We start from the raw sequence: 13,717 nt of genomic DNA, 5'->3' as shown, positions 1-13,717 counted from the left end.
TATATATATATATATATATATAGATTGATTGTGATTATTGATTATATGAAATCTAATTTTTATCGTAAGTGTTGCTAAACTGTGGCTACAAAAATTCTACACAACATTACAACACTTTGAAAGTGTGGCTTATTGTTTATAAATTTTATCTTTTATATCAGAAAAGTTACACTTTATAAGTGTTGTTGTAGGTGAGATATAATAGGGTAACCAATAACAATGCAAAGGTCACACTTTTAAGTGTAGTATAATTAAATAAAAGTGTTTCTAATGAAATACTCAAAAGTGTGGCCTTTATACCTCTTTGATCACGCTTTTTAAGTGTTGCTTCTTTGGTGACACTTCAAAAGTGTTGTCTTATGTCAAATGTTACGCTTATTTAGGTCACCCGCTAAAAAGTGTTGTTTAAAGTAAAAAATTGTGTCCTTTTATCAAAGCCCACACTTTTTGCTAGTTTAGGCTACACTTTACCGGCGTGGCTGTAGGCCTAAAATGGTGTTGTGTACTTAGACCTTCGAGTCGAGTTGTTCATGCCCATAATTCCGCATGAACCCTAAAAGTCGAACAGTCTTGAGTTGAGAAGTATCTTTGAGTTGAGTTGAATAGTTCATGCTCATGATTCCGCATGAACCCTCCAAGTTGAACATCATGAAATTATCCATAAACATGAGATCGTGAACCTTGAATCCATGCTTTAATTCAATGTAAGTTAAGAGTCAAGTCTAGAAGTTAATAAGCAAGTCAAAGTAGAGTTTATAAAGTTTTCTAAAGTCTTTCACAAACGTTTTCACTTTGTTTTAAAGACTTAAAGTTCAAGTCAAGAAAGAGTAAAGAGTTGAGTTAAATTCTCAAAAGCTATAAGGAAATTAAGTATTCCATAAGATTAAGTTTCAATTTAAGAAAAGATCAAGAGTTGAGTTCATTTCTCAAAAGCTATAAGGGAATTAAGTATTCCCTAAAGGTTTATAAATGTTTCACATTTAAGTTAAAAGGAAACTAAGAGTTCCAAAAGAGTTTTGAACTAAAAGGGGAACATTGCTTCCAAAGGGAGCTTTTTAACACTAAAAGGTTCAGTAAATTATCTCAACCCAAATGAAGGAAGTTTTATTAAAAGTATGAGCTAAAGTATATTTTGGGAGTAGTATTGAGCACTAATGTGGGAATGAGAGTTTAGATAACTCAAGTCCCCATGTAAATCATGTAGCTATCATGGGTATTAATGTGTCATACTTTTTAGATGATCACGTAAGTTTAGCCAGTGGATCCACTAGGTTGAGGAAGTTTTATGCGGCGACAAAGTATAGGACAGTTCTGGCAGCGTGGGCGAGACGTTGTATCACCACTTCGGCTCATAGTGGTGGTTGTCGGTAGAGAAACTCCCACAGTATTAATTACATGGTTCCTCAAGGGGTTCTCCTTAGTATGAATGGGGGTATGAGACTTCATTCATGCATTGTACAAGTATACTTTGAGAGGGAGTATGATATGTTTTTATGATATTATTATCTTGAGCTAACATCATTTTTTAAACAACTTTTCTTTATATTGCACTTCTTTTAAACTGCTTTATATTGAAATGAGTTCAGCTTAGTATCAGGAGTTGAGTAAGTTGAGTATCTTGAGTTAATTTGTACTTTATTGAGTCGAGTATCATATCTTGAAGTTTAGTATCTAATCCTTGAGTTGAGTATATTATCGTTGATTTGAGTTGAGTTGAAAAGAGGTAAGTATGTTTCCATTTTCTTTATTCAAGCATCAAGTTTATGTTATGCTTTAGAATTTCCCTTACATGCTCATACATTTCACGTACTGAGCCATTTGGCCTGCATCTTTTGATGATGCAGATGCTGGTATTCAGGATCATCAGCAAGAGCTTCGTTGATACATTCCAGAGTTCGAGTTAACCATGGTGAGCCTCCTTGTTTCAGGAGTATTTCATTTACTTTTTATCTTAGTTAGGAGGTCGTGGGTCTTGTCCCGACTTCTATCTTTATCAGTAAGAGGCTTCATAGATAGTTGTATAGTTGAGGAGTCTGTATTAATCATTTACTTTATTAAATGTTGTAAATACTAAAGTTGCCTATTTTATGGCTAGTTGAATATATTATTTTTATTCATAGTTGTTCATTTCAGTTTTAAGATTTTGTATGCTTAAGTTAATCTTCCGCTTGTAGTCATCCAGGATGAGGGTTGGCTTAGGAACCAACAATGGTCTTCGAGTACCGGCCACGTCCAGGGTGTAGACTCGGGCCGTGACACGTAAAGTAATTACTTCCATACGGCTTATTTGGTAAAATCCTGAATGTGATTTGAAATTACATAATTTGACGAGCACACCACAGTAATCAGAAAATTATAGGAATTTCCTTCATAAAAATAAATTCATGTCTCGTGAATCTTGATACATGCTTATCAAGTTTTCTTAGAGCTCATGATGTAAATGATTCTTTTGAATATTAGATACCATTTATAAAACAACCACTTGGACAGTGGAAGAATGTTGATTAATTTTTTTGTCTCACGGTTAAATTTGTTGTGTATGGTCTGTAGATTCTCTTCCCCTGTTCTCCGCTCCTTTTTTTGGTGGTGGTTCTAATTTATCCATTTCCAATCAATAGAATAAGAGAAGTTTGTATTTGGAATAAATAGTATTATTGGGTTAACTGTTTCTTCCTTTTCTTTTGAATCAGAATACTATGGCACTGCAGAATTATTTTTTGGTAAGGTGCATCTACAATAATTTAGTTGCCGAATTTCATCTATCTCATAATTTGTGACTAAGGCTTATTTTGTACGAAAGATAAGGGATAAATAATCTTGGGATTAATTTAGGATGAGCTTATCCCATGTTTAGTTGGGATAAAATCACATGATAACTGTTGTCAATCTGTGTTTGAAAACAAATTACTGATTCCAACAAAACTTTACAGAAATACAAGAAGTAACCAAAGTTTACTGAATCAGTATGAAAGATGAACATATTTAATTCAAAACAAAGAAAGGAAACTTCAAGTATGTTGGGTGTATATTTAAAGTCTTATGATGTCGCACATCATATTGGAGTAGGGTGGGTAAATTGAAGGCATGCATCCCGGGGTACTTTGCGATAAATATGTGTTGCAATGGCTTAAAGTTATGTTTCATAAAGCGGTGGTTAGACCTAGTGTTATCAAAGCGCGCTTAAGCCCCGAAGTTAGGTTTGAAAGGTGTTGAGCGCTTCGCCTCACTCTATGTGCACTTCAGTGTTGCCATCAAGGTTCTAGGACAAACATTTCCTTGCCAATGAGCCTCTTATGAAGAACTGACACTATATAATTGATATTTCAGTTTTTCATAATATTTTTTCAATTTGCTTGGTCATATATTTGTCATTCATATTTATAATTATTAGTCTTGGTTAAACATATATATTTGTTTTCTTTTCTTCCTTTGTTCCTTTTTCATTGAAGCTCACCCTTTATTTGCGCTTTGCGCTTAAGGCCCCCATGGAACTTATAGCTTTTTTGCTCTTTTCGCATTTGATAACAGTGGTTAAACCTATATGGTTGTATGGTAAGGGGTTGTTCATGTTTATGGTGCATTTATAAACCCTAGGGAGTCGTGAAGAGTGGTGTTTTCGGGGGTACATCATCTAGAAAGTAAGGACGATGGTTGTCAAAAGATTAAATAATTGGGAACTAAATGTGCATGGATGGAAGGGATTGAGGACCAAATTCACAATTTATCCTAAATGACCTCAGTTCCTGTTAGACTAATGGCAGATGTACTGAAAATTAATTAGCATTTGGCTCGACAGAGGAGAAAAGTAATGCACTCTATGTTTTATTTTTTAATAGATGCACCATTTTATGGAAATTTGGGTATTTAGTGTTAATGCATGTGAGTCTTCAAAATTTATTTGCTGAACATCAGGTAAATAAAGCTTAAACATAACTGAATCAAGTATGCTATAAAGCATGAGATTATTTTAGGCGGTGAATAGAACTTACGCTTGATGGAAGAATGGAGACATGGACCTGTCTACCATAATTGAATCAAGTATCCTATAAGTTTGATTTGCTCTTAAAATCTAAAATGTCTTAGTGAGGTGATGGGTTACAGAATATATAGACAGATATGAGTTTAATAGATTATAGCTTGTCCTTTTATAGAAATAGATGAAATATGATAGAATTATCATTAACTTCAATTTCTTTTCAATAATGTTTTTTTACATCCAGAATTGAACTACTACATTCAATTTATTTCCAAATGCTTTTTACATCGGTCTCCCCTTGCACAAGTACAATAATCAAATCGGCCGTTTTGCCTAAATATATGAGGGTCTCATTACTACTCCGCAGGTGACAGTTGAAGTCCATAGAGGTGGCTCCGTGACTCATAATTGTATAAATTTCTTATTTGGTAAGTATGCCTCAACTTGTGAATTAAATTAAGAAGATACAAGTATTAACATAGAGCTGGATATTTCCTTGGAAATATTTTTTAAGACTTTGGCTCCTTGATTTTTGATATTTTGGTGCACCCGAAAACCACTGCACTGTGCGGCTTGCAAAAGATCAAGCATCTTAAGGCAATGTTGCCCTAGTAAAAAATGATTTTAAAAAGAACAAACCACATTATTTGTTTGATTATCTGGACAAAATTATTTTCTAGTAGAACAAACAAACATTTTTAAAAGAAACAAAACCCAAAAAAAAAAAGTTTGTCAGTTTTCCTTTTCTCAAACCGAATTGAACCAACTTCTACATTAGTCCCCAGATTCTAAATATTATCAGTTTGGACCTCTTCTCGGAAATGAATTTACAGTTTCATAACCTTCTTTTATGGAAAGAAATGAAATGAAAATCAATTTACAAAAGCTTCCCAGTAGTCTGTTTGAGCACACCTTAGTGAGTTACCAAATCATGAATGTTTCCTTTTTTAAGTGAGAGTTTCGTGCTCTAAGATGCTGCAACGACATACTTATTTTTTTCATCTTACCATGCCTTTATGACATTAGAGGGATTAAGGAAGATGAGGAGCCCAACATCTATTCAATAATTTCTTTGCCCCTTTTCTTTCAAATCAAAACTTTATTCAAGATTCTGCATTGAAATTATTTCTCTTCCAAGAACATTATCCAAGATTCAATATCCAAGACCAGAGAATTTTGTTTTTAGACAATTCAGGAAAACCCAAGAACTCGCCCATATAAATATGAAAAAGTTACTTGGATTGATACCTATTAATTGATAATTACTGATTTTAGCGATATTTTTTATTTATTACCATTTATAACAATACTATGTTAAATCTACAATATGTATTAAAAGTTAATTATGTATGCAATAAATATGTATTATAACTGTTTCTAAAAATAATTATGCTTGTTTTTGTAAGAAATTGACATATTGTATTATAAGTGTATTAAATTGTGTGATAAATGTATTAATCATCAATAAAAAATGAATTACATATGAATAATAAACTGTTCTTTGTAATATGTATTAAAATTGTATTATAAATGTATTAAAAGTGATCAAGTGAATTTTTTTTATTGCTATAACTAATAAATATTTTGTTAATATAGTATATTTATTTAGAAAAAACAAGGGTTTTGAAAGGACTAATCTTTTTATTGGATTCTATTTTGGCAAAACTTGTCTAAATATTAGTTGTAGTGTTTTACTCACACTTGATAGCAGTTGAAAGGTGAGGGTTGGGGAACGAGTATGCTGTTTTACTGATATTTTGAATACTAAAGATAGAGAACAATTAGTGAATGAGTAGGAGTTGAGATATTCATGGAAAAAATGAGTTACACTCCTAAGTAGTTCGGAAAATTTATATGGTGAAAGAATTTCCAAGAATCTTTTTCCGCCATTCCACAGCTAACCTAAATATCTTTTTTCTTCCAAGAGTGCCAGGCAAGTGAGGCTTTTGAATTTCGAGAGAAAAATGACTAATTATATTTCAGATATTCCAAACTTTGTTTCGAATATTCTAGAAAAATTCTAGAATAATATGAGCAAACCCATCAACTAGATGGGAAACATACGAATTGCTCAAGGAAGCTTGATGATGATCTCTTGTCCTATCGCACTGTATACAAGATTCCCATAGGTATGTCCCCATACCAACTCGTATGTGGGATGTCTTTCCATTTTCTTGTAGAGCTAGAGCATAAGGCTATGTGGGTAATGAAGAAGCTAAATTTAGATTGGAATGACTTGAATTTGCTCGATGAGTTTACCCTAAAAGCCTATGAAATTGCAGCCTTGTACAAAGAGAAGATGAAGAAGTACCACAACCAAAGGATTGGAAATCGAGACTTTGTTGTTGAGGATCTTGTGCTTCTATTCATATCTAGGTTGCGGTTATTTCGGGGCAAGCTCAAGTCAAATGGATCGGTTGATTTTTACTCAAGCAATTGTTTCTACATGGAGCGGTGGAGCTCGAAAATAGTGAGAGAACAAGGTTCATGGTGAATCGGTAGAGGATCAAGCTTTATCTCGGGAATGCAAAAAGTGTGCAAGAAGTATGTGTGCACTATGAGTTGTGGAGATATCAAGAGGCTTGCATTGTGCCACGATGTTAAATCAAGCCCTACATGGGAGAAAAGGACCCAAGGTGTAAAATATAGCAAACAAATAGGTTTATGATTTTTGTCAAGTAGTTTTCTATGTTTATTTGATTCTTCATAACAAATTAATTAGGTGTTCATATTTTGTTATGTGTTGGGTAGATATAGCATTGGGTCTGTGTCTAGAAAGTGTCCAGAAAATGTAAAAAGAATTGCCTAATGGTTGCTACAAATGCAGGTGTGCAAGGCAAAATCTGAAGAAAAAGGTTGGGTGCAGAGGTCTACGGACACCATCAATGGTCCATAAGTTATCATACGTACCATAAATGGTGCCCGTGGATTCCAAGTAAGTGTGAATTTTTTTAGAAGTGTCAATGTGATCTACGATTTGGACTTACGAACCGTAAGCAGGGTCTCATACTATCCAAGCCCTAAGATGATCGACCTGGCTCGGACCCCTCCTATTTTTACATCCCTATTTTCAAACCCTTCCCCACCACTTATAAAATCCCCCAAATAACTCCACAAAATTGGAATCCCTTAACTACACTCCCTCCCACAACCACTACATCATCAATCACAAGCAAATCATCCCCCAATATCCCGTTATTCCAAACCCTTACTCCTCTTCCAAAATTCCATCCTCCCCTAAATTCCCCAAAGAAACTCTGGTGTCCGGGTACGATGTGAATAGGTGATTTTTTTAGTGGTGATTGTCGAAACCTTAGTGTTGTCACACAATCACACCACTGCTTGTAAGGTAATTGACTTTCACCTCACTTTGAATTTGGTTCTTGACCTTGGGTAGTCAATTATCTTTAAATGCTTGTTAGATGTCAAATATGAACACCCTTGGGACATTGTTCGATGATTGTGGGTAATCATACTGTAATATCAATGAAAAAAAAAATATATATGTAAGTTTTGACTTAAGATTCCGTATCGTGCTTTGAAATGATGATTAAATTGAGTAAATTTGAATCCTTAGGATGAAGCGCTAGCATGATTGAATATTGAAACGCATGAGTAGACTAGGATGTTATAGTAATTGGCCTAATAAGGGGTCTCAAAAGTAAGATGCATATGAGACCTGGCACAGACCCCACCTATCAGACCCTGTATATGGACCGTAAGTCAAGTTACAAAGCGTAGATCAGGTCCGTAGGTGGAAGCATTGACAAACTTTTTAAGTGTGGAACTACAGATGTGGACTACGATCCGTATTTTAATCTACTGACCATTTCTAATGTCCATAGTTTACAAAGACCAAATATTTTGATACCTTTGACCTATAGAGGGGTTCTACCGACCGTAAATTTTATTACGGACCATAGTTCCTACGTCGGAGGTCACTGTAGCATGCTATCATAACATTTTTTTTTTCAATTTTGGTTCTAAAATTATTTTGGGTGTGTTCTAGGTTTCTTTTGGGTACTAACTACTGCTCTATAGGTTGGATGGCACCCAAAAAGGCACAATCACCAAGGGGAGGTCCAAATCAACTAGACCGTCCCGGAAGTTTGTTTTCAATGACTCGCAGGGTGACAAAGACCCCGAGTATGTTCCCACCACCTCAATGACCTTAACTGCAGCAACTCAAGCTAATTATAAACATCCCAAGAAGGTGATCTCTGATGTAGTCACTGCCTTCAATTCTGATGAGAAGGATACATTAATTGAGTCACCAAAACGGTCTGCTTCTGATTCCTCCACCAATTCTGATGTCAGATCTGCTTTGGAATCAACTACTATTTCCAGAGCCTGAAATCAACATCTATCTTCTGATGAGGCGTCTAGATTTTGAAAAAACTCCAATCTCGCGGAATGATCAATCGAATCCGGTAGCCGAGGAGCCTAACCAATGGTGCATTGATGGGTAATGACAAATTTACTAGGATTTTTGGTAAATTACATGTGTCTCATGTTGTTGTGTATCTTAATATTGTGAAAGCACATTTGACTTCATGAGGTGGGTTGATGAAAATGCTTGGTTGCACTTTTGATGTAAGGGTATTTTGGCCACAAATTGAGATGTTGAGCTCTCTTTAAAATGAGAAAAGATAAATTCCCTTTAAGAATATGTGATTAGTTGTTTGGAAGTTTAAATATAGGCCCACTCTTGATAAATGATAGTGTATCTAGCCAATATTATTGATATGTGTGTATGAGCTATAATATTTTCCCTACATGATGCATATTCATGAAAACTAGTGTTTGCTACAAATTCAAATTTTGTGAGACAACTTTGTAAAATAATCCATTTAGACTTCAAAAGGAAGGAAGTATGTTTATGTTTTGATTAGAGGTTTGGAATTTCTCCTTAAATGAATTGACTCTTGTGGAATGCTTGCATATGAGCTTGATGATGCTATGTGTGTATGTTGTGAGTAGGAGAAGGTAGTCCCTACTTGAACATAATTAAACATGGTAATGTCATGTATGACCTTGATGGTATTATGCATAAATTATAAGATTATAGTTGATATACATTATTCATTATTTATAAGCATCTAGTATGAATTGCTTAATTTTCTTATGAGTTTAATTGTGGATCATGCCTATGTGTGCATTTGAAATCCATTGCATGTTTGACCTTATGATGAAATAATGTTCATGCCTAAATTTGTAGAGGGTAGTTCCTCCAAATGGCAAAAAGTATGATGAAGCATGTGTGCAGTATGAGTTGTGGAGATAGTCTCTACTTACTTGTGTTGCATTGAGTGCATAATGATATGAAATTGGTGTTCTTTGTAAGTTTGGTGAATTGACTATGATGTTGTGTATTCTGAGCTGCTAGTTGGTTCATTGAGACCTTGGAAGTGTTTCAGTGTCACTCGAGGCCGAATGCTTTCCATGTGGGGGATATTGTAACAACCCCCAAAATGAAATAGGATGAACTAGAGTCTCACATGAGTTTTATGAGTTAATAACTTGATAATAAGGTATGAAACAACTTTTAATAGTTTGTTTGAAGAGGTTTGAAGTCAAACGTTAAAGGACGACCAAGACGTCTAGAAACTAGTCCTTTGGGTGCTAGTGTGTCCTAGTATGTTTGCCATGTTTTTATGTGTTGTTTGGAGTATAAAATCAGTGGAGGTTACCCTAGTGTCTTAATAATTGTGTTTAGGGTCAAAACGTTCAGGTACGACTCCCCGAGGACCAATCTAAGGGTCCTTGAGGAGGACCCAAAGCGTTGGCCAAGAAGCTGCCAAGGCAGCGTGCAGAACCAAGATTTGGAGTCCAGTCCGCGTTGTGGGCTTGGAACTCAACTTGCATACGCATCGTGGGACTTTAATTAATTAGTGAAACAAAACTGGGAATTGCCTCCGTGATGCGCGACCTTGTCCAAGATGTGGCTGCATAAACAAAAGTTGAGTTGGACGTTTTCAGAAGTCCAAATAAGTGTGGGGTGTTTTGGGTACTTTGGGGGTTGGTTATAAACGATTTTAAGTCATTTTTACCCCTATTCCCAAGTAAAAACACAAATACCCAATGAGAAATCAAAAATCTAAAACCCTCTTCTCTTCCAAAACGCTCTCAAAACCCCATGGGAGACCAAGCTCAAGATCAAGCTAGAAGGTGAATTTTCAACTTATTTGTTCTCAAATATCGTGGGTCTTCAATCAATAAGGTATGGTCACTCTTGATTCTTGAATAATCTTTCATTCAAGGAGTTCTATCTAAGATTTTCAAATGCTATTCAAAGATCGAAATTTCCAATTTTTTATCTAAGCATGGGTTCCTTGTCAAACGATTTTCTAACTCATTCTTATAATGAATAAATGTGGAATTAGTGTTTTTGTGATGATTTCCTATGGAATTTATGAAATAACCATGATCCTCCTAATTCTCGAAATTGGCCTATAATGTGGGTCTCTGTGAAAATGAATTTATAGTAATGAATTGTACTTGAATTGGCATAAATTGTTAGATTTTATTTCTATATACATGCATTGCTTATGAATTGTGGAGTATTGATCTATGTTGATCATGACTTGGATAATTGGTAAGTGACCCTATTTCTAGTCTTTAGTATGAGAATTGATGTCGTATGGTATGGTCCACTTATAATGGTGGTGCTATTCCTTGTGTATCTATGCATGTTGTGACATGGCCTTGAAGGGAATAGATGTAAAGTGAATAGTTGATTATGATGCATATGCTTATGAAGTTGGGCTATGGAGGTTATGTAAGGAAATCCTCAATGCTAGCATGATGTTTACAGTATGTTGATGATGAGGATTATAATGTGAATGATCATGTTAGGGATAAGGTGCGGTCTACTTGGTAGATTATGTTAAGCGCAATTTTGGAATGCCCCTTACCTATATGAACCCTATATGAATGTGCGATCTTAGGTATATTAAGAGTTGTCTATTCAAATGTGGAATGTGTTCTTGTCTTCTACGATAAAATATGGTGTGTGGTCTAGAATCCCTAAAATGTTCTATATGTGAGTTGTTCATGACTTGTGGAATATTGTAAATGCGCTGTGATCTTTTTAAGGGAAGTTTATATCAATACTAATGTGGTTGCTACTATGTCATTATGAGGACCAATATGTAAACACACACCATACATAATTATGATATGATATATTTAGGGTGTTGATTTAAAGGATAATTCTCATATGCGCCTTTAAATCTTTTTATGCATGAAAAGTATATGATTAGTGAAGTATGAACATGTGTTGTCCAAATGTCTTTATGTGAAAGGCTTTCTCACATATGTATACACACACACACATGAATGTATGAATGAAGAGGGTTTATGATAATCTAGTGAAAGCGAGTCTCTTGAAAGGTTTTCTCAATTGTACTCTAAAGTAAACTATGTTATGAATATGATATGATTATGTGAAAGGACATTCTCACGTAATGTAGGTTCTATGATGAAAGGACATTCTCATCCTAGAAACTTTTGAGCTATATGATATATGTGGGAATTAAGGCCCTAAAGCCTACTTTATGAACTAATGCTAAATAAAGGCTTAATGATGTTCAAAAAGGGAGTTAGAGCTTAGGACCGAGTGAATATGAAAAATGAGAGTGTGGGCTTCACGTCTAGCAAGTCCAGCTTTCCACAAGAGAACCTTCGCATTTATCAAGTCTGGGTTCCCAACATAGATGTTGTCTTATATGGAAACCTCCACGTCTAGTAAGTCAAGGTTTCTAGTAGCAATCTCCTTGTTCCATAACTATGTGCCCCCATAGGTCTTATCTTAGTGGATCCACTAGAATAGCTATTATGTATGAAGGTCCTACCTTGGCAAGTAGTACCCTCTCTTTTCGGTGTGGGAGTAGAACACCGGATTCCATGTAGCTTACATGGTTTATGTTAGTTATGGATATGTCTCCCAAAAGTTAAAAAATGAACTAAGATAAGAATATGAACTCTAACCATAACTCCTTTAGAAGTTTACTTATTATAGGTAGGACTATGGACCCTACCCATGCATTGCACAAGTGGACTTTAAGAAAGGATAGGATTAGAGACTCTTATAAAATGAAGACTTATTTTTATGTATGATTACTATGAATATATGTTAAAGTTACATGTGAATTATACTTATGACTTCTCAATGTGTTTGTTTAGTATATGTGGGGTAATGGGACTCCATGTGTGCATTTCACAAGTGAACTTTTGAAGGGGTTTTGAGGGTGGTTTACCTATGATATGAACTAAATGTGTTATGACTAAAGATATAGTAAATGAATGAGTTTGTATATGATGTTATGAAGTATGTGGGTCTTATGTCTAATGTTAAATGAAATTGTTATGACTTGTTGGATATGATGTACCTAGTCTAGGGTGGCTTCCTAGGACCACTTGGTGTGAGTAGTATTATGGGATGCTAATTGCACATTGCACTAGTGTGACTTGGGGATTCTCTTAGCTGATGGTTCCTATGTGAAGGTTATGTCTTATGATGTCCTTATGACTTTATAACTATATGTGGTTTGATTGATAAAGGCTATATGAAAGTTCATCTTTAGTGACCTTAAGATGATATATTGTACTAAGTATCACTTAAGGGTTGTTTGAAGAAAGTAGTTAAGATAAAAAGGAAGGTAATGCAATGTATGTATTGAAAGTGCCTCAAATGTGATAAATGGCTTTATGAGGTACTATGAATGGTTTCCATGTGCTTGATGATGCATGTGGTTTATGATGTGCCTATTGTATGAATTTTCATGATTTTTTTCTAAAAAGGCATGATGCATGGTTTCTAATCAATGTTTCTTTTAAAGCATGTTTTTGCATGTTTATCATACTTAGTGCATTCTTGAACTAACACAATTCTTCTTCATATTTTTATACAAAGTGTAGGCGGTGGTGGCTTATGGACCTTCCCTAGAATTAAGAGCTTGGATTACTATTCCCAAGTTCGGGTGTGTCCTTAATAATTCAACGACCCTATGTTAAGAGTTTTCTTAAGTTCATGCAATAGCTTAGTAATGCTTCTTTTGAATTGTGAGGGTCGTATCCCTAAGTATATATGGAAGTCGTTTCTAAGATGGTCTAATGAGACTTAGTGTCCAAACTTTGTATTAACAGTTTTTAATTGAGATGACTTTTAGTCTTGTGTTATGTTATGAAGTGTTTTTAAATTTTTCGCTATTTTATGTTTATGCAATGAAAGTATGCTAAGGGCTTGGATAAGACCTCAAGAGGTCGCATACGTCGTGTGATGCCTATGGGGTACTCTCGGGTAGTTACATTGAGGGCATCAATATAACACCTGATAGTCGTCATTGCAATAGTAATTAGTAATAACTCTCTCAATCATAAAGGAAACCTCAACCCCTAGCAGGGAAACCTTCACATTGGCAGAATGGTGTAGGTTCCCAATCATGAGAAGAATGGCATGGGTGATAACAGTCCCAGAGGTAGTAGTACTGTAGAAAATCTAGAATCTGGGAGGGGGGGGGGAGCAACAGAAGAACTCGGGGCCTTCGAAGGAGTGGGACTGGAAGTACCATAAGGCTCGGAGGCCAGTGTAGGCAAGTTTGCCTCTATAGGTAATTTATCTACATAAACCTCTAGTGATGTATCCTGCGGAACTACACTCCTCACATCAGCCTCGTCCCATGTGTACTCGAACTCTATGCGCCGGATGTTGGTAAAAGATATGGGTGTTACCTGAACATC

Source organism: Solanum pennellii, chromosome 9, assembly GCF_001406875.1.
Source record: "Solanum pennellii chromosome 9, SPENNV200".
NCBI classification, from domain to species: domain Eukaryota; kingdom Viridiplantae; phylum Streptophyta; class Magnoliopsida; order Solanales; family Solanaceae; genus Solanum; species Solanum pennellii.
This window is presented reverse-complemented; position numbering follows the sequence as displayed.